We start from the raw sequence: 18,957 nt of genomic DNA, 5'->3' as shown, positions 1-18,957 counted from the left end.
CTCACACACACACACACACACACACACACACACACACGCACACACACACACACACACACACACACACACACACACACACTTTTGCTCCAGTTACAAACATGTACTTCGTAAGGCTTTATTCAAGTTTGTCTCTTGTTCTTAAACATCCGAATTCAAAGCACACGTCTGAGCTGAGAATATATACATAAATGTCTGCCGCCATTGAATGTGAAATAATGTTGATTTGTGATCCAAACACTTCCGAAGAATGCTGGTTCGTGTGTCTTCAGTCAACCGGCGCCGCATCATCACAACTCCCATCCTGTCTGCCTGCAAAAATACAAACATAGATGGTGACACACACAAAATTCAACCCAATTTTGGTTTTATTATTTCTACATCCGTTGACCGAATTAGTTATCATTTGGTGTTTATTAACTACAGCTTATGCATGACGAAGGTCAACAAAGTTGCGAGTTTACAGGTTAAATGGAGGGGTACTTTGGAACACTTTTGAAAGAAGCTAAAAAATCGGACCATGAAACCTACAAACAGGAAACTTCGTGGAATGGTGATGAACAAAGTGATATTCATGCACAACAACCATGAAGATATTCGCCGAACACGATTGACTGGAAAAATGACCCCTTCATGGTAGAGTCACATTTGCGCAAAATTAACCGATGACAGGAACGCAATCCTCTATGGGGATGCCCTCCTCCTGCCTGTAATGGCTGTACTCAAGTCACTGATTGTCTAAGGTTATTTATGGTATACTACGTCCTTCAAATAACCCCAAAAATATCAATCTTTAAGAATCAAATCGGGTTCGTCAGTCTACCGCTCCATTTTAAACCTTGAACTGTTGAGTCCATCCCCGAATTTGGATTCTTTTTCGAAAGACAACCAAAGTCAGACCATTTCACCTACAACATAGCATCTTTCAGGACGGTAGTAATGCCGAAGCTGAAATTAATGTACACCAAGAATGAAGATAACATACGAAATACCCTTACTTTCTTGCAGACACCTCAGTAAGCTATCATGCTTGCAACTGACTCAAGAAGTCTCACTGGGGAGTTGGAAACTGTGTCGTCTTCAGCCGATTGATAAATTACAATATATCAGTAAACACACACACACACACACACACACACACACACACACACACACACTCACACACACACACACACAGAATTACAGTCAGCATTGCAAAAAATAAAGGTGAATATTTTATGCATAATTCCAAAGAAGGCAAATTAGTCTGATTTTTGAATTTAAACGAATGATGCAAACAGCGCTACCATAGACCTATATTAGTCCCTGGCGCTACATACCTTGTTCATATCCTGTTCTGCTATTAATGTGGGCTGGCGTATATGTTTAATTAGCCCATTGTACATATCCTAGCGGTAAAAACTGTAAGAGATCAAAATCAGATAACATTAGGAAAATAATACTGCTTGCAGAAACAAAACACAAGAATGCATACTTCTTTCATTTTAGCCAGTCTAAAAAATTCATGTTCGCCAGTGTAAAAACTTACATGACATTTCCACGAACAGCTTCTATACAAAAGTATGCCCTAGCATTGGGAAATTCGTGGGACTCGAGAAAGGAAAAGAAATAATAGCTTAGAAACTATTCGGTGTTGTGTTGTTATCCTGCAATTGAATAGATGAAAAATCCATGCGTCCTTAAAAGGCACAGTCCTTTCCATGCAAACAATTTGACTCAACCCAAACCTGGCGATGCTTTTACGTAGAATAAGACTTCCCCTTTCCCAAGACACATGACAAAATTCAACAGCCTGAATCATTGAATGCTTTGTGTGCACAACAAATTGTTATTTTTTTAAATTTTTTTGCGAATTCACTTCATTAACAAAAAAACTTGTAAAAAAACCAAATTCAACAAATTCCAGCTGAGCAGAACTGCTTTCACAATAAGGACTGGGCCTTTAAAGGTACGTTCCTCATCATATTACCCAGTATATCAGACACCACATTGTCATGTTTGTCTAGGTTTTTACATGGAAAAAATAAAACTTTATTTTAACATGGGCACATACGTCTGACTTCTTTTGGTGGAGATTGGAGGATGTGCGATTCATTTCCTACTAGGCACTGGTGTCGACATGTCAAATTTAAGCGAAATGTTTTCACTATACACAGAACATAACCAGGCTATCAAATGTGTGGTATATGTTCAAGTCAGAATGATGCCCTCATTTGTTATATTTAGTCAAGTTTTGACTAAATATTTTAACGTAGAGGGGGGAATCGAGACGAGGGTCGTGGTGTATGTGTGTGTGTGTGTGTGTGTGTGTGTGTCTGTCTGTGTGTGTGTGTAGAGCGATTCAGACTAAACTACTGGACCGATCTTTATGAAATTTGATATGAGAGTTCCTGGGTATAAAATCCCCGAACGTTTTTTTCATTTTTTTGATAAATGTCTTTGATGACGTCATATCCGGCTTTTCGTGAAAGTTGAGGCGGCACTGTCACGCCCTCATTTTTCAACCAAATTGGTTGAAATTTTGGTCAAGTAATCTTCGACGAAGCCCGGACTTCGGTATTGCATTTCAGCTTGGTGGCTTAAAAATTAATTAATGACTTTGGTCATTAAAAATCTGAAAATTGTAAAAAAAAATAAAAAATTATAAAACGATCCAAATTTACGTTTATCTTATTCTCCATCATTTGCTGATTCCAAAAACATATAAATATGTTATATTCGGATTAAAAACAAGCTCTGAAAATTAAATATATAAAAATTATTATCAAAATTAAATTGTCCAAATCAATTTAAAAACACTTTCATCTTATTCCTTGTCGGTTCCTGATTCCAAAAACATATAGATATGATATGTTTGGATTAAAACACGCTCAGAAAGTTAAAACAAAGAGAGGTACAGAAAAGCGTGCTATCCTTCTTAGCGCAACTACTACCCCGCTCTTCTTGTCAATTTCACTGCCTTTGCCATGAGCGGTGGACTGACGATGCTACGAGTATACGCTCTTGCTGAAAAATGGCAGCTACTTGACTAAATATTGTATTTTCGCCTTACGCGACTTGTTTTTAATTTGAGATATCTGTGATGTCTGACATTTTGGTTCAAAATGTAAGGAATTTATACTTAAGCTCTAATGAGTAAAATTTGTCTTGTCAAAAACCAAAAGCATATTCCTTCCTCTACATGCAAGACTTTCTTTTATCTGTGCATCTTCATTTAGTACAGCAAACAAACAAAAACATCACACTCTGCATAGCGAAACAACTTGCAAAGAAAACCTCACAATCTTTATTGGGAGAAAGCCCCTGACTGTTGCAATGTTTTATCAAAGAAACTACAATGGGAAGAAGGATAACTTCCTCATTGGGCATGCTTAGAAATGAGAATGGCTAAATATGAGTTATTCCCCTTTGCTGCATGCTGACCAGACTGTCTCCTGCTTTGTTATGACTAGTACAGTCGATCTTTCTCATGTTGTGACTTGCTTTATTTTCACATTTTCGGTATTTAAAACAGCAAACACACACACACACACACACACACACACACACACACACACACACACACACACACACACACACACACACATACACTGAAGAAGTTTCCATTCTGATTCGGTTATTTTATTTGGTGCTATATGTTTGCTTCACATTGTTTCTTTTTTATATTTAGTCAAGTTTTGACTAAATATTTTAACATCGAGGGGGAATCGAAACGAGGGTCGTGGTGTATGTGCGTATGTGTGTGTGTGCGTGCGTGTGTGTGTGTGTGTGTGTGTAGAGCGATTCAGACTAAACTACTGGACCGATCTTTATGAAATTTGACATGAGAGTTCCTGGGTATGAAATCTCGGAACGTTTTTTTCATTTTTTTGATAAATGTCTTTGATGACGTCATATCCGGCTTTTCGTGAAAGTTGAGGCGGCACTGTCACGCCCTCATTTTTCAACCAAATTGGTTGAAATTTTGGTCAAGTACTCTTCGACGAAGCCCGGGGTTCGGTATTGCATTTCAGCTTGGTGGCTTAAAAATTAATTAATGACTTTGGTCATTAAAAATCTGAAAATTGTAAAAAAAAATAAAAAATTATAAAACGATCCAAATTTACGTTTATCTTATTCTCCATCATTTGCTGATTCCAAAAACATATAAATATGTTATATTCGGATTAAAAACAAGCTCTGAAAATTAAATATATAAAAATTATTATCAATTTTTTTTTTTCGAAATCAATTTAAAAACACTTTCATCTTATTCCTTGTCGGTTCCTGATTCCAAAAATATATAGATATGATATGTTTGGATTAAAAACACGCTCAGAAAGTTAAAACGAAGAGAGGTACAGAAAAGCGTGCTATGCAGCATAGCGTAACCACTACCCCGCTCTTCTTGTCAATTTCACTGCCTATGCCGTGAGCGGTGGACCACGAGTATACGGTCTTGCTGCGTTGCATTGCGTTCAGTTTCATTCTGTGAGTTCGACAGCTACTTGACTAAATATTGTATTTTCGCCTTACGCGACTTGTTTTACATTGCTTGAGGTATCCCCATTCGCTAAACACATCCATAATGCATGCATGGCTCATTCGAAAGAGGGCAACTGAACAACTGATGCCCAATAGCAATAAATACTGAACAACTGAACAATAAATAGCAATAAAATGATGACAGTGCCAAGTTTTTAAGTACAAAGTGAAATCATGTGACTGGACAAAGGCACAATTACAAAATACAAATAAAAAAATCGTGGCCCATTTTAAATTAAGTTCTCAGCTCATGGGGAAGCATAAGATGACCCTAGAAACCGAAATTAGGAGACCTCCCGCCCCCAGGGCAGACTACAAAAAAAAAAGGGGGGGGGGGGTAATTTGTGAAAAAGTATAAAAGGAATCAAAAACTGTATACATGTATTTAGTTAATACCCCAAAAAGTTGTATAGTATATACAATGTCAGACCCTAAAGAAAGTTTGTTAGTCATTGCTTAGGCAAAACAAAGCAAAATAGTCTGTTTACGGTATCCCGACCAACCCTATTATTTTTTCCCCGCCAACCCTAGACCTTTTTTTTGGCATTTGGAGAAAAAGAAAAAGAAAAAAAATCAATTTTGTTCCTGTTTTTTTGCAAAATAATTTAAAAAGATGGTTATAAAAAAAAAATTAAGAAAAGCCGACCTACCGACCCTCTTTTTGTGTGCCTATGTTACTGTAAACAGACCAAAAGGTACATCAAAAACAACACACCAGGGATGCTACTCTCCCCTTAAAAATAGCCATGGGTCATAGGTGTGACGTTTGAATCTTTTAGCTAAATAAAACCATAGGCAATTGATCGGAAATATCAGGAAAAATCTTACAAGTTTATTATTTGTTTGCTTGGACCAATCCTCTTGCCGAAGTGTTTTACAGTAAAAATTGATTTTACGTCAAAAGTATCACAGGAATATCGAATGTTGAGGTAAGGCTGGGATAGCCAAGTTCAAGAATAACGGAAGGTGACTGTTGAATCTTTTTGAAAATGTATAAAAATATAGATGGTAGGCAATTCAAAATTAAAAAAAGGACTCTCGGAGCATGGACTTTTGAGTCGAAAATTAAAGAAGGCTCTATGAGCCGAAGTACATGTTTTGTCTCTTTTTTTTATTTTGAATTCCCTACGATCTATATTTTGATACAATTTTGGACCCTCTTTGTACGGAGAGAGTTGGCAATTGTTAATCACATTCTCTCATCTCATCGACTCTCCTTCGGCTCCTTGGTAACATGCGTTCCGTCTCTGCCAGGAATGGACACAGCAGCAGATAACCGGTAAATATGTAACAGGCATAAATGGCAAAATAGCTCGCCTCGCCTGATAATATATGAGACAACTGTTCTATTACAAAGTCTTTCTTGGGAGGCTTGGCTAATTTACTCGCTCGTTTTACACGGGGTTCCATCGTTTTCTTTTCTAATCGGAAAACCTTGCTCCTCAGTTTGTTGACCTTCTGCCGAAGTTCCGCTTCACGAGGGGATGGGGAGGATGACGACTTTGATGCTTTACATCCTATGTCCTCCAGGATCGCCTGAATGTCATCTAAAAAAGAAAACACACACACAAAACACACATAAAATAACATAACCATAACAAGTTACAACCTGGAAGAAATTAAAACATGTGTAATTCAATCACAAAATGAAAATAAACAATAGCGTAGGAAGGCAGGCCAGAAATGAAGTGTATTAGCAACTATGGATTCGATGTGGAACAATGATGGAATTGACCTTGTTTGGTACTGAATGGGTGAGGCCATTAGAACTGTACCCACGGAATACGCGCTATATAAGCTTTATATTGATTGATTGATTGATTGATTAGGACAACAGTACCAGGTAAACTCCTCACACACCATGCCTCTTTCTTTCTTTCTTTATTTGGTGTTTAACGTCGTTTTCAACCACGAAGCTTATATCGCGACGGGGAAAGGGGGGGGGGGGGGGGGGGGGGAGATGGGAATAGAGCCACTTAATTGGTTCTTGTCAAACCATGCCTCTTACAGGATATGTTTCCCATCTTTACGTGTTGGAACTACAGGTACAATTTCATCCATCCATGCATCCGCCCTATACAGCTTCTTCTTCTTCTGCGTTCGTGGGCTGAAACTCCCACGTGCACTCATTTATTTGCACAAGTGGAATTTTATGTGTATGACCGTTTTTACCCCGCCATTTAGGCAGCCATACGCCGCTTTCGGAGGAAGCATGCGGGGTATTTTTGTGTTTCTAAAACCCACCGAACTCTGACATGGATTACAGGATCTTTTTCGTGCGTATTTGGTCTTGTGCTTGCGTGTACACATGAAGGGGGATAAGTCACTAGCAGGTCTGCACATAAGTTGACCTGGGAGATCGGAAACATCTCCACACTTAACCCACCAGGCGGCCGCGACCGGGATTCGAACCCTCGACCTTCCGAGTTAATAGACCGACGTCTTACCACCCCGCCCCAGCGCCCGTCACCCTATACAGCGATTATCAACTATGTAATGGATGGGTTTAAACATTTTTTGATGTCAGGGTGTTCTTCATGGTTAAAAATCTCTTACCTGGTTGAACAATTTGTGTATCAGGCGACAGGTCGGTGCTGGCTTCATTTGTAGCTACCCTTTGCGATGGTGGCTTCCTCCCACTAGCAACCTGCAAATTGCACAGCTCTTTAACTGACAAACTCACAACCAACGCCCAGTCACAATGAAACATTTCTCCCAATTTCATGGCATTGGTCTTAGGCCACACACAAAAAGTGTATGTTTCTGGTAAGGCAAAACAAAAAATAATCTGTTTACGGTATCCGGACCGACCCTATTTTTTTCCCACCGGCCCTAGACTTTTTGGGGGCATTAAAAAATAAAATCAAAATATTCAGATGGCTAAAATACAAAACTAAAAAGCCGACCTACCGACGCTATTTTTGGGGGGCCTATGTTACCTTAAACAGACTTTTTTGTGACCTAACATGACTAAAGGTGGAGATTTTTTTTCTAACCTTTTTTTTTTGAAACCATCTTTTAAACTATTTTGTTGAAAAACAGGAAAACAATTGATTTTCGAATACCCCTTTTATTTTTGAAAATGCAAAAAAAAAAAAAAATGTCTAGGGTCGTCGGGAAAACATAGGTAGGGTCAGGTGACCAGAAACATACAACTTTTTTGTTGTTGACGCCGACCCTATACCTTTTTTGCCATTTGGGGCTGTTTTTTTGCAAAATAAGTTCATCATATCATCATAATCAGGACGTCGATCCAAAATAAGTAACTTTTTTTTGTTGGCCTTATCATTTTTTTGCGCTAAATGCAAACAGGCATTATTTGATGGGAACAATGCTGTTGTTTTCAATTCTTACATCAGCCTCAAACTTGTCATTACTCAACCTGCATTTAATAGTGTGCTTCTTTGGTTTGCAAAAACCTAAAACCAATAAATAAATAACCTTCGGTGGTGGATTGGGCACTGCAAACAATGTCGGGACAGCATTCCACACAAGTGATCCTCTCTGCAGGATTGTTTTACTGGTTGGCCTCAAAGTGATCAATACAAAGCTTGAGACCTTGAACAGCAGCTGGCTGCAGCTTTTCAAAGTCCTCTCGCCTTGTGAATTGCATCCATATTCTGCACCTAGTTTGACAATAAAAACAACAATGTTATTGTTAAACTAAGCAAAAAGGAAAGACAAAGAAAGCTAAATCAGATCTTCAGTCTAAATCTAACGCTCTGCCTGAACGCAAAACGGATGAGTGATGTACCTTTGTACTGTAGTTTTCCCGTAAGCAAGGTTTGATAAAGGTTTCGGCAAATATGCCCACGGGTTTGTCATCAAGTGTAAACTGTTGTTTTGTACTGACTGCTGACTCACACTCACAGTCGTAAGTACTCGCTGACGCTGTAGTCTACTGAGTGAGTTGACTCGAGCCATTGCATTCTCATTCTGAAGAAGGTAAACCTGATGAAATAATCACTGCACAACCCACCTTTTTTCTTCTGTAGGGAACTTGTGGAAAGTTTTCCCGAAGCAGCTCTGTTTGTAACGGGCGTTCTTGCAACAAAAAGCCGAGCACAATTATTTACCACCACCTCGCACACGATCGGTACCTACGCGATCCGCCATTTTGTTTTCGCCGCCAGCATGTGACTAGGGACGATAACCCACAAACACTTTTTCGCATTTTCTTCGCAAGTTCCACGTCTTCCTTTTGTACAGTGTTTGGTTTTATGCATTAAAAAAACCACTGAAACTGTGTGTTTGAATTCTTCAGTTTTATTAGCTATATGTGTTTAAAAAGTTACCTTGATCATTCTGACATGCTGTGGCTCAAATCACATCTCAGACAATGTTGTAGACTCCATAGATCTATAGACGTTGAGGCGCATGGAAGAACTGCATTCTGTGGAAACACAAAAAAATATACACAGAGGAAGAACAAGTCACAACAACTTTTAGCAGCAGCAACAGTATATATAATTTTATTAGTGTGGTGTTCGTGATCTAATGAGTTGGGGGGGGGGGTGGGGGTGGGGGGTTGGACGGGGTGGGGAGTTGGACGGGGTGGGGGAGTGGGGGGGGATGTGAGAAGGCTAGTTGGGGAACCGGGGGAGGTTTGATATTAGTCAGCATTGTCATTTAAATGTAATGACTGGTACAATGTTTAATGTATTTGGAAGACAACAATACTGCAATGTATAATGTGAACCAACTTCTGCATGCCAAAGATCAGGTAAAGAAAAAGTTACCTGTTTCATTCTGGAAACCTTTTGGTCCCATCACATCTCAGGCGTAAACTATATGGACACATACTGTAGTGATTAAAACAAAAACCAGCATTTTAATGGACAAAACGAATTATGTGAATAGGAAAAACAGTAAGAAGAACAGGCGCAGCAAAAAAGTCAATAATCTTACTCCAAATAACACTATCACAGATTCAGTAACTGAACCCCAGTTAAGTGTTAGTGATTCAAATGACTGAATTTAAAACAGGGAGAGAGAGATTGTGAATATATTTGTGTGTGTGTGTGTGTGTGTGTGTGTGTGTGTGTGTATGTGTGTGTGTGTGTGTGTGTGTGTGTGTGTGTGTGTGTGAATAGAATAGAATAGAATAGAATGTTTATTGTCATGAACCAGTAAAGTTATTGACACAACAAACAACAAATAATAATAATGCATTATACAATGCTAAAACAATCCGTAACAAATTTGCCAAGACGAACTTGAACTTCGTCTTCTAAAAATAAGTTACTTGGATTTTTGTTAGCATATTTCATATTGATATGTGAAGCATCTTCTTTAAATTCATCCCTTAATTTAACATATTTATTGCATTTATCTAGAAAATGTATTTCATCTTCTATGACATTGCATTCAATACAAAGACGATTTTCTTTAGGGATATTCTGATGTCTTCCACTTTCAATTTTTAGACAATGTGTGCTAGTCCTTAATCTGCTTAACATCTTTCTGTGTTTATTATTCTTAATTTGTATTAAGTATGACTGCATTTCGTAAGATTTACTGATCATAGAATAAAACTTAAGTCTGGAATATGTATCTGATTTTTCTTTTGTCCAGTATCTTATATATTCCTCTTGTTGTTTTTTGTCAATGGCAAACTTTAATTTGTGTACATTTAATGTAGATTGGTTATGCCAAACGTGACTAAAACCTAAGTTACAAAGAGATTGTCTAACAAATTGTAGCCATGGCGTTTCTGTCGGATGGAGCAACATTGAGTCATATAATTGATGTATATACGAATCTTGTTTGGAGTCTAGAATATGCGCCCAGAATGCTATTGTTTGTGATAACATTTTTAATCCTAAAGGGAACCTTCCTAATTCCCCCAGTACAGGTATCCACATAGCTTTTCTATGAACTCCAAGAAGGAATCGACAAAATTTGATATGAACAAATTCATGAGGAGTTTTGCTAGATAAACATGATCCAAAGAAATGATCAGTATTTGTTTGTTTGTTTGTGAGTACGTGTGTGTGTGTGTGTGTGTGTGTGTGTGTGTGTGTGTGTGTGTGTGGCTGTGACTGTGTGGCTGTGTGTGTGTGTGCACAGGGTACGTAAATGCAGAGCCATTGATTGGAAACAAAAACTTGTTACTGTTAAATATCAACAGTTATACAACATAAGAGGCAATGGAAAAGTTGGATATGAAAATATATGTTGCAGGTGGAAGAGGGGAGGGGGAGAGGGTCTTTGTTGCTTGCAGTTAATACGCAACTAAGGCCAGCTGTTGTTCTGGGTGTAACCTTGTAATGTTTAAGCAAACATGTTTGTGGATCACCTTCTGCAATTAGATCTGTTTGAGTATTTGCAAAGTTACCTTGATCATCGTGGCATCCTCTTGATCCCATCACATCTGAGACTATGGCCTGTAGACTCCATGGTCAGACGCTGGAGTGATAACAAGGTCATTATGAAAAATTGAACATAATTATGCAGAGAGGGGGCAAGGATAGGGGGGTGGGGGCAGGGTTGAAGGTTGGTTACAGTGCTAGTTGGACATGAGTGTTATGGGGTGAGGATGGTGCTGATAAGCATAATCATTAAAGCTCACAACTATCTTGATCTTCACAGACATGAATTGCATAATGAATCCACAAGCATGTACCTTTATTTTTGCCCTTGAGTTATAGGTGGAAGGAAATGTTGAGTGGTAAACACAAGTTGTATTGATCACTGGGTCAGCCTGTGGTCAGTCCCCTTTGATCTGCAGATTGCATTAGCATAAACAAACAAAACGTCATCATCGTAAACAGCCTGAATGGTCAATCATGAATCTAAGAATACAAACACTGGATCTAATTTGAGAGTCTGCAAACGAGTCAGTTTGAAGATTCAATGAAAATCTGGCAGTCAATGAAGCAGATAGATCTGGCCTTGCGCTTGTGTTTGCAAGCAGATACATGTTTGAACATCCCTTATCTTAACGTTATCATTCCACAGATTGATATTTTGCCTGCCGATGTTCCTGCCGATGAGCTAAACAAATGAAAATCACAGAAGTGGTAAGATTTTGAAGACAAGATTCAGTCTTGCAAACACACTAAACAGAAATAATCTAGCCTACTGCTGTACAGCTTTCGACAAAATCAACGCATTTGCATGCCTGAGTCATTCCTGCTTTGATTCCAATAATTCTACATGATCGTAATGCACCAAAAATACGAAAACGAGCTGATCGAAATGAGTACCTGCTATGAGTGTACTGTGAAAGCGAAGGTCGTCTGCGACTTGAGATTTCAAAGTCGAACAGCGGCGTTTCTGCACTCTCAGCGGTTATCTTGCTTGGAAATGTGAAAAGCATGACTTGAAATCGAACGGAAGGCACCATTCTACCTTTTCGTTTGGGCGTTGTTTTTGTAAAATCTCCGAAAATGTCATTTCGAAAAAGGCGGTCGCCATTTTTTTGGGTGCCAACTTCTTTGAGTGGGGCTGCTAGCTAGCTGGTCCAAACGGGAGCCTCCCATTCGGTACGCAACCCTGTGAAAAAAGCTTCGTGCACCCCGACCGGGAGGGAGCGGACCGACTTGGGCAGATCTCCCATTGGTTGTCACCCACTTTGGCTTCGTGCACCTCAGCCCTGGACACTGCGGTGACCTTCTAAAAATAGTAACGGAACGGGAATATCCGAAGCTGCTTCTCATAGCGTAACGAAGGAAGGGAGGTAAACGCTGAAAACACTGGAGAAGAGTTACTGGAAATGGATCCACAATAAAACCAAAATCGGTTCGGCGCTGCTCTCTGAGAGCACGTGTTGAAATATCTCATCGACCAGGTTGTGTTTTGGGTCTACCTGAATATGCCCACCAAATTTGAAGCAGATCCATCGAGAACTTTGGCCGCGCATGAGGAACAAACACACGCACAGACAGACAGACACAAGTCGTATATATATATAGATGGATGTCTGTCTCTCTGTGTTTTCCATATATCTCTGAGATGGCAAGAGGCAGTAACAAGATAGTGTGCATGTACACTGCCTTAGAGCCTCAGATGTGCACCTGGGATTTAGTTGTTTGATTCATTGTTTCATCTCTCTAATTATAAACCTCCCCTTTATTGCCTTTATGTAAATCTGCCCTTCAGCAATTCATTTCGTGAAACCAAACTAAATTGACTAAGACTACAATAAGAAGGGCGTGCGGCTACACTAGCAAACAGAGAATGCGGACGAAACTTAATTATTGACTTTGTTCATAAAGTACATTGGTTGACAGATAAGGGTGATTGCCTGAGCTAGTGAAGGCGGTGTGGCCATAAGAGAGAGAGAGAGAGAGAGAGAGAGAGAGAGAGAGAGAGAGAGAGAGAGAGAGAGAGAGAGAGAGAGAGAGAGAGAGAGAGAGAGAGAGAGCTGCAGTCTCAGTGTTGGGGTCTCTTCTATGAGTAAGTATATTAGCAAAAAAAGGAGTGGGGAGGTGGGTCTTTTTTTGACACTGAAAGAGAAAAACGGGAAGCAAAATAAATGTGTATGATGCTAACTATTGTTTTGAAGAAAATTATATGCTTTTACCATCTGTGAGAAGTACAGCGAGCTTACGGTCGGTGACATTAACTTATGATACGAAAAACAACGACCAATGCTTTTACCAGTAAACACAAAGCTGTCTGTAAAGCGGCTTACGGCCCGAGTACTTGAGCCACGCGTGTCTTACTTTTCGCTAAGCTCTAAATGTCAGCTCTGCAACGTTGTGACACACACACACACACACACACACACACACACACAAACACACACACACAAAGACATACACAAAGAAAAAAAAACACACACACAGCAACAGCATACATCGGCTACAGCAACATGAAGCCCAAAATCAACCTACCAAAAATACATCCGAAGGTGACGTCAAATATTTTTAGCTTTGGAGCATGCCTCATTGCCAGTTCAACATTTCGAGACACATTCAATATCACTTTTCATCGTCTGTAGGTGATCTGATTTTACTTACGGGTGAGTTTGTGTCCCACATTGAACAATAAACTGCTATTTTTTGATACCATTGATTGGACAAAAAACATATTTTTTAATAAATACCTCTCATACTCTCCAGAAAGAGTTCACCGTACATCTGGAAGTACGGGAAGTAGACGACATTGACGACGATGTTCCAGTCAAGAGGAGCGTTGGGAAACATATTGGCGTGGTAGGCGACACCAAACCCAAGCAAAAACACAACGAGGATAGCCAGGAAAAGAAACATGTCGCCCATCTGTATGTTTCATCAAGACAGAATAACATCACATTCGTTGTTTTGATTTTGACAGCGTGTTCAAGAAAATCGAAATCGAGCGGTAAAAATGAGAACAAAGGTTGTATACACCTTTCGGCCAAGAAAATAGAGCCCGAAAAAGTTACCACAAACATTACACGACATTAGAAAATGTAACTGAAACATACCCCCTCCACATAAACAAACGAAAACAATAATACCAAACACCACAATAGGTCCTCAATTTGTTTCTTGTGTTTTACACCTTGCCAGCAGACACATTTTCTATCAAAGTTATGCATGGGAATTCAATGTACTACATGTTTCATACAGCAACACAATTTTGCTTTAAGTCTAAACATGAAGTCTTGGCATTTTGTCGAGCTCACTGTGGTTATGGACGACACAAACAAGGGCCAATACCAACACATACAATGTGAATTACACAGCACACAGGTATTATAGGTCTGTGCACTTTTGGGTGTGTGAAGATAGCATACCCGCTGACGGTTTGTATGCATGTTACGAAAGTCGTGATGGTAAGCTTTGACAAAAGTTAGGTCATTTATATTCTTTGGTACTGTTGAAGTAAGCGCTCTAAATGCATACGGCATGCGGAATGGACTAAGCGAGAGTAATACGGAACCAATCTCCTGGCACCTGAGATAATAACAAGCATCGGAACGAACAAGCGACTTTCATTCTAGATGAAAGTTGCTTGTTCGTTCCAATGCTTGTTATTCTCTCAGGTGCCAGGAGATTGGTTCCGTATAACTCTCGCTTACACCACTACGCATGCCGTATGTATTTAGAGCGCTTACTTCCCTTTGGTTATTTGATCGGTCCAGTAGTTATCTCCTAAACGTTTCACACACACACACACACACACACACACACACACACACACACACACACACACACACACACACACACACACACACACACACACACACACACCGCCACCCTCGTCTCGATTCTTGCTCTTTGTTGAAACATTTAGTCAAAACTTGACTATATTTAAAAAAAAATATGACAAAAAGTGTAATGTATACAACCGGTCATTAAAAAAACTAGGCAACTATTTTCAAGTGCAGATCTTCGTGACGAAATCGTTTATTGTAAACCCAGTTATAAGACCAGAAAGGTTATTCAAATTCACAAAGACAAGGCTTCTGGGTTAACATTGATAAGAAACCAACAACGGCTACAAAGAAACATGTTTTGCATGTTACTGGAACCAAAGTCTTTTTTTTATATCTATCTTGTTTAGTAACGAGGCAAAGATGGTACATTTAAGACACTCACCAATGCTTTGTTTTCAAACTTTCGGAGCTTTGTGTTTACACATATCCAAAACACACACATATAAAGTCATTTGAGACACTATAGTCTAGTAACGCAGTTAGGTCACAGAAAGACTTTAACAAGAAAAGCAAATGCTTTATACGACACCCCCCCCCCCCCCCTCGTTAAATCTATCACAGCGGAACACCTCACACCCCTCCCTCCCCCAAATAGAAGTCTCCCTTTCCTTATTAAGACCCTGTCTTCTCAGTTGTTTTGTTTATCATCTCCGTAAATTTACCCTCATTTTAAGACCCCCTCCTTTTTCAGACCTGATTTTTCAGATTTTGTTCAGTTCTTAAAAGGAGGGTTCCACTGCATATGAATCAAACCATAGAAGTGTGCACAGTTTCAAAGCTCTGCGAGATAGCCCCAATGTTAAGTTTTGTGTCTACAGACGGCCGTCCGGCCTAACACTGCTCATTTGTAACACTCTCCTGATTACTCAGGGGAGTCAAACATTGTCCGTATAAAGTTTGCAGACTCCACGAACATTTTTGTTGTTGCATTATTAAAGGGCAATACATGATGCATCACATAGTAAAATGTCATGTACATTCTTAATTAGACATGGATGATATGAGGATTCGAACGGGAGAGTAATCTATAAGAAGTGTACACTTTCAGGTCTTGGACAGTACATGTCAGCCTACGTCAATGAAATCTCTTGAATGAGCATTTTCCAGGAAATGTTGTTAGTATTTATGACCAGTCCGCTGTGAGCGGCCGGTGTTGAATACACATGTGTACAGTTACAGTTTCAGTTGAATCTTTCATTTCTCTTAAGTTCTGCTAATTTTGAAGTTGTTCTGTTTAGTCTGACAGGATACGTTTTTAAACATTTTTTCTGGCAATTTTGATAACAGCACAATGTCTTAAATGAGTTATATGTGTATTTTACTTTATGTCGTAGCACGAAGCTCCAACAGTTTGTGGGTAATACGTTTTGATGTAACTCGAATGTACCGTTTTTTTGGGTCTTATTACACGCTAAAACCGCTTTAAAAACTGTTTTTTTTATGGCTTCTGAGAAGAATGACAGTTTTCAGCATGCCATAGCATCATTGTTAGACACAATAGGTGAACAAAACTGACTGACTGTTCTTGATACAAATTTGACTGTTCGTTCCAATGACATGTACGTACGAGTAAGTAGTTGATCTGAGACCTTAATTGCCTTTGTGAGTTTGATTTTGAGGGTTTCTGAGGTGTAGATTCCACTGTATAGACACTGCCTCATCTAAAATCAATAAATGTGCGTAATATGGCAGGAAAATAAATGTCTTTTACAATCTTATAACTGGTTTTACAATAAACGGTCTCATATCAAATCTCTGTAATCAACGCTGCCTAGTGTTTTTTATGACGGGTAGTATAGAACCCATTCTTTATTGTTTCAACATTTCACTAAAGAAAGCTCTTTTTGCATAATGACATATACAGGTAATATCTTTGCTGTTGGATCTTATAACATTAAATCAATGATTCCGCGCATAAGAATATGATAAAAATTACTCTCAGAAAAGTTTTGAGCAACGATTTTGAAATGACTACCATCTGTCTTAACATGTATTCCATGAACCATCAGCTACGATGTAACATGTGCATATATGAAAGTCCTACGTGTCTAGAAGATGTATCTACAACACTAATTATCTGAATGGTTGATAGTTATTGAGAACAACCTTACGCCCTACTGAAAAGGAGGTCAAAAACCACTTCCATTCATGGTTCTAAATGTGTATTCTGACGTCTTACCATTTTCTGAATCATGATGATCTTAGGGCCCATGCTTTTGCTGGCATAGAAAGTCTGCATAAAGCGGAGATAGCACAACAGAAGGGTAAAGCTGTAAGATGCTCGCGCCCACTTGAAGTCGCCGCCGTACATGGGCAAGGTGTAACGCAGTGATACAGATATAACGAACAGCAAGAATATTGCCACATCAAACTGGTTCCAGACGTTTGAGATCCAGCTGACAAATCTGTATCGAATGGAAATTTGGTCTCGAAACATCATCTGTTGAAAAATAAAAATGGAATAACATGGACAATCGTTCATGTGAAGGGGCTTTCCAAACAAGCAAATGATCACTGCTAGACTTTCTACGCATATCACAAGTCTAAAGCTGTAAAGATCAGGACTCTTAAAGGAATAATCATTGTCAATAAAGATGACATATTTTTTTGTGTCAACTTAGCACCAATCAATTTATCTGGTATTCACTCCAAAGCGCAAGAAACCGTCACACCTCTTGATGTTTAATTTCCATTGTAAACTTAGCAAAACAAGAAAAGCAAATGCTTATATACGACATCCTTCGTCAGGTCTCATTGCCCCGGAACCCCCCTTTTAAGACTCCCTACCTTTGAAGACCCCCCCCCCCCCCCTACCCCACGATAGAAGACCCCCGCCCCCCCTTTTTTTTTAATCCCCCTCCCACACAACAATCCCTCTGTAACTTTACCCCTATTTTAAGACCTGATTTTCTCAGATTTATATTTGGCCTTAAAAAGGGGATTTTACTGTATATAAATCAAAAGATTTCTGTTCTATCTCCATAAAGTAATGTTCAATTCAAGAGAACATTCAATTCCAACTAATTTACCCAAACTTGATCCACTGTAACCTGTATCAATCCATTTAAGTCATGTAATCCTTAGCCCACAGATATAAACTTGCACCACCCCTGACCCCCTTTTTACCACCATTATACTCAACACCCTGCATATTTTGTAAGAAAGATTTTTTTATTTATTTTACAAGAATCCTGGTAATCAATTATCTTGACCAAGTTGATTTTGGGCTGGCCAATACAAAACATGTGTACTCAGACACTTGAGTGACCTCATTTCTGACACAAATACATCATCACATAATGTTGGTATCCAAGACGAACATTTCCTAAGACACTCAGATATGATCTCAAATCAAACAATGACATCATAACTTCATGAAGTCAAAACATATTTTCTTGGTAGCTCAAGGGATATATTCTGTGGTGATATTCTCCAGCAAACATTTTCATGTTGTAACCTTGAAATTTGACAAAAACAAGCCCCATTTTGGCCGTGTATGCTGATTATTAACATCTACAAATGAGTTAAATTTGGAGGCTTTTGCTTAAAAAATATCAGAGAAAACCCCAACTTAGAGTTTTTATTAACGTGACCCAATTGTGACCCCAAAATGTGACGAGGGTCAACCAAAGTGGGGTCATGTCGGAAGATCATCAAACCCTAGAAGTGTGCACAGTCTCAAACGTCTAGCTTCGAAATCATTCGAGTTAACTTCAACGTTAAGATTTTGTTCAAGGAAGGACGGACACTGATAAATACTAAGACTCACTAATTACTCAGGTGAGTCAAAACATTATTGCGACACATTTTGCACCCCAATGAAAGCTTTAATTCCCGTGTCATTTGGCTTAAACTTTCTCTGCCAGTTAAGGCAGTTTATTTGACTGTCTGGCCCACTTTTCGGATCAAATATATATTTTATGTGGATCACGTGACTGACGCTCAAATAAGGGTACCCCCAAAATGGACAAGACAAAAACTTAAGGTACACTTTAAAAATCGACGAAAAATCAAAGTCAGAAACTTTCACATACGAGGAGACAGTCAAATCAATTATCTAACTAGAACAGGTTATTTTGTTTAGCTGGCTTGCGTATTTTGTGTATTATATGTCATTGATGCAGGTGTTGATCGCACGAGGGGTCAAAATCGAGGTTTGCGTCGATTTTGAGAAGTACCATGACAAAAAGTAATATGGTGGATTGCTTTGACATTTAAAAAATGTTATGCCTACCACCTGGACGTACTTTGAGTATAACTTGGGAATGTTACACATATCTGTTCAG

General features: G+C 39.0%; 3 long non-coding RNA genes across 5 annotated transcripts in view; 1 reads left to right on the top strand and 2 right to left on the bottom strand.

Annotated features, from left to right (window-relative positions):
* The window catches only part of LOC138953893 (uncharacterized), a 283,127-nt gene that overhangs the window by 51,212 nt on the left and 212,958 nt on the right, over positions 1 to 18,957 (top strand). The gene's annotated exons all lie outside the window — the stretch shown is intronic.
* On the bottom strand, positions 1,343 to 9,376 carry LOC138953742 (uncharacterized). The gene is made up of 3 exons (XR_011451602.1): positions 9,261 to 9,376; positions 8,817 to 8,914; positions 1,343 to 1,398 (listed from the first exon to the last, which is right to left on the bottom strand). It is a non-coding gene; the product is annotated as an uncharacterized lncRNA (long non-coding RNA).
* Positions 4,855 to 8,739, bottom strand: LOC138953861 (uncharacterized). Its single transcript, XR_011451629.1, has 3 exons — positions 7,963 to 8,739; positions 7,078 to 7,168; positions 4,855 to 6,068 (listed from the first exon to the last, which is right to left on the bottom strand). It is a non-coding gene; the product is annotated as an uncharacterized lncRNA (long non-coding RNA).

Source organism: Littorina saxatilis, linkage group LG17 (genome assembly GCF_037325665.1).
Source record: "Littorina saxatilis isolate snail1 linkage group LG17, US_GU_Lsax_2.0, whole genome shotgun sequence".
In the NCBI taxonomy this organism is placed as follows: domain Eukaryota; kingdom Metazoa; phylum Mollusca; class Gastropoda; order Littorinimorpha; family Littorinidae; genus Littorina; species Littorina saxatilis.
This window is presented reverse-complemented; position numbering and strand designations above follow the sequence as displayed.